This window comes from Schistocerca piceifrons, unplaced genomic scaffold (assembly GCF_021461385.2).
Source record: "Schistocerca piceifrons isolate TAMUIC-IGC-003096 unplaced genomic scaffold, iqSchPice1.1 HiC_scaffold_1056, whole genome shotgun sequence".
Lineage (NCBI taxonomy): Eukaryota > Metazoa > Arthropoda > Insecta > Orthoptera > Acrididae > Schistocerca > Schistocerca piceifrons.
In genome coordinates this window covers 40001-42966 of record NW_025726859.1, presented here as the reverse complement: position 1 = coordinate 42966, position 2966 = coordinate 40001, and positions in this window count along the sequence as shown.

Below are 2966 nucleotides of genomic sequence, written 5' to 3'. Positions count from 1 at the left end.
GGTTTCCCGGAGGCTGCCCGCCGAGTCATCGGAGGAACTGCGGCGGATCGCTGGCTGGCATCGTTTATGGTTAGAACTAGGGCGGTATCTGATCGCCTTCGAACCTCTAACTTTCGTTCTTGATTAATGAAAACATACTTGGCAAATGCTTTCGCTTCTGTTCGTCTTGCGACGATCCAAGAATTTCACCTCTAACGTCGCAATACGAATGCCCCCGCCTGTCCCTATTAATCATTACCTCGGGTTCCGAAAACCAACAAAATAGAACCGAGGTCCTATTCCATTATTCCATGCACACAGTATTCAGGCGGGCTTGCCTGCTTTAAGCACTCTAATTTGTTCAAAGTAAACGTGCCGGCCCACCGAGACACTCAATAAAGAGCACCCTGGTAGGATTTCAACGGGGTCCGCCTCGGGACGCACGAGCACGCACGAGGCGGTCGCACGCCTTCAGCTCGCCCCACCGGCAGGACGTCCCACGATACATGCCAGTTAAACACCGACGGGCGGTGAACCAACAGCGTGGGACACAAATCCAACTACGAGCTTTTTAACCGCAACAACTTTAATATACGCTATTGGAGCTGGAATTACCGCGGCTGCTGGCACCAGACTTGCCCTCCAATAGATACTCGTTAAAGGATTTAAAGTGTACTCATTCCGATTACGGGGCCTCGGATGAGTCCCGTATCGTTATTTTTCGTCACTACCTCCCCGTGCCGGGAGTGGGTAATTTGCGCGCCTGCTGCCTTCCTTGGATGTGGTAGCCGTTTCTCAGGCTCCCTCTCCGGAATCGAACCCTGATTCCCCGTTACCCGTTACAACCATGGTAGGCGCAGAACCTACCATCGACAGTTGATAAGGCAGACATTTGAAAGATGCGTCGCCGGTACGAGGACCGTGCGATCAGCCCAAAGTTATTCAGAGTCACCAAGGCAAACGGACCGGACGAGCCGACCGATTGGTTTTGATCTAATAAAAGCGTCCCTTCCATCTCTGGTCGGGACTCTGTTTGCATGTATTAGCTCTAGAATTACCACAGTTATCCAAGTAACGTGGGTACGATCTAAGGAACCATAACTGATTTAATGAGCCATTCGCGGTTTCACCTTAATGCGGCTTGTACTGAGACATGCATGGCTTAATCTTTGAGACAAGCATATGACTACTGGCAGGATCAACCAGGGAGCTGCGTCAACTAGAGCTGAGCAGCCGGCCGCCCGGGAGTGTGTCCCGGGGGCCCGCGCGAACACGCAAGCGTCCGCTCAATCATTCTGCAAACAGGAGGAGGCTGAGCTCCCCTGCACAATACACCTCGAAACCCTCTCAGGTCCCGGCGGCGCGCAGCGCCGTCCCAAGTACTTGGTCGGGTTCGAGAGAGGCGCAATCGCCCGGAGTTAGGCGAGTAGACGCTTTCGGTGCGACCACCCGTGCTCCCAACTGAGCTTGCCGCTGCCGACAGAGGCCCGGGAGCGTGCTGTCGTGGCATTGCCGGCGGGAGACAACACGCGCCACCTACGGTGACCGGCAGCTCCAACGCCAGCGCCACAGAAGGACAAAAGCCCCACTTGGGTGCCGAAGCGAACTCTCCCAGCACAGCGCACGCGCCAACACATCCGCACAGCTGCGATACAAACCACCAGCGAGAACCGCTGGGGCGACCGAGCAGCAGACGGCGTCGCGGCGCCGAGCGCCGGGCGGCGGCGCATCCTCAACGCACACAGTCCTCAATCGGACCAGCACACTGAAGATGTCCACCGCGCTTCGCACCGGGCCCGCGAGGACCTACTTTGGCCGCACGGCGCCGCGCGCAGGGTGCGCCGGCGCGCAGCTGCGACGCCTGCCGCGTCCGTCGGCCGGCGCGCCTGCCACTGGCCGCCCCCACCAGCCGGCTGTAGCGCGTGCGCCCACGCACCGCGCGGCCAGCACGCCGGGAGGCGCCCCCTCACCGGCCGGGGACGGTCCCACCCAGCCACCGCCGCGTATCGCTTCACACCCAGATGCCGTTCAGTTTCGTCGGCATGGTGGGTATCGCTGGAACAACCGGTTAGTACCTCAACCTATCGTCGCCATCACCGATTCACCCCTAGCGAGAACAACCGCACCACAACAGGTTACCATTTGTTCATTTGCGTAACTTCACCAGAAAACGCAGGCGTCCATCGCCATTTGCAACTTCAACGATTATTGCATGCCTGTGTCAGGTGTCACGCCACACTACGTCTGCCCACATACACGCAACAAAATGTGCACGCCTAGACAATACGTGGAAGGTGGCCCCCGTACGTATGCGATGTCCATTGCTCGAACGACTGTCAACCGGCCTCTGTAGCATGTCGCAGATATGGAACGCGGTGCACCATGCCATCACGGTGTGTGAGGAGAGACGACTAGGTCCGAATACATCAACAGACAGCTCATGCTGATCGCCATCCACGGCGTCCGTTCCTCCCACACGTCTCTATGGCGTACCACACTGCAATCCAGCTCTCATAGGGAGACGACACGTAGCTGCGTGCACAATATTTGCACTGTATGGTCCGCCGTTTTTGGGCGCAGTCGTTGTGCGGTCACACATGTGCCACGATGTATCATTCAGTACATAAGGACGAATGTGCAGTACAGATTGTGGTTCACGCGTACGACATCAGCGGACAGTTGACACAGGCCGCACCACAACGTAGCCTGAGTACGTCGCATGCGAAGGGCATTGAACATGCAAACTTCTCACCAACCAGCTTGCGAAGGCAGGGGGCAAGGTGGGGACGTGGGGAGGGGCGGCATGTACGTCCTGCTGCCATCCACATTACAGTGTACAGCAGGAGCATGTGGAAAGTGAGCAAGACTTGCAAGGTGTTTAACATGAAGCGATACACAGGGGTGCGGGCAGTGCGAGTAGCGAACTATATTGCGAGGGTTGCGGGTGGGCAACACTACAGTAATTGAACGAGTCGTATAACAATTAC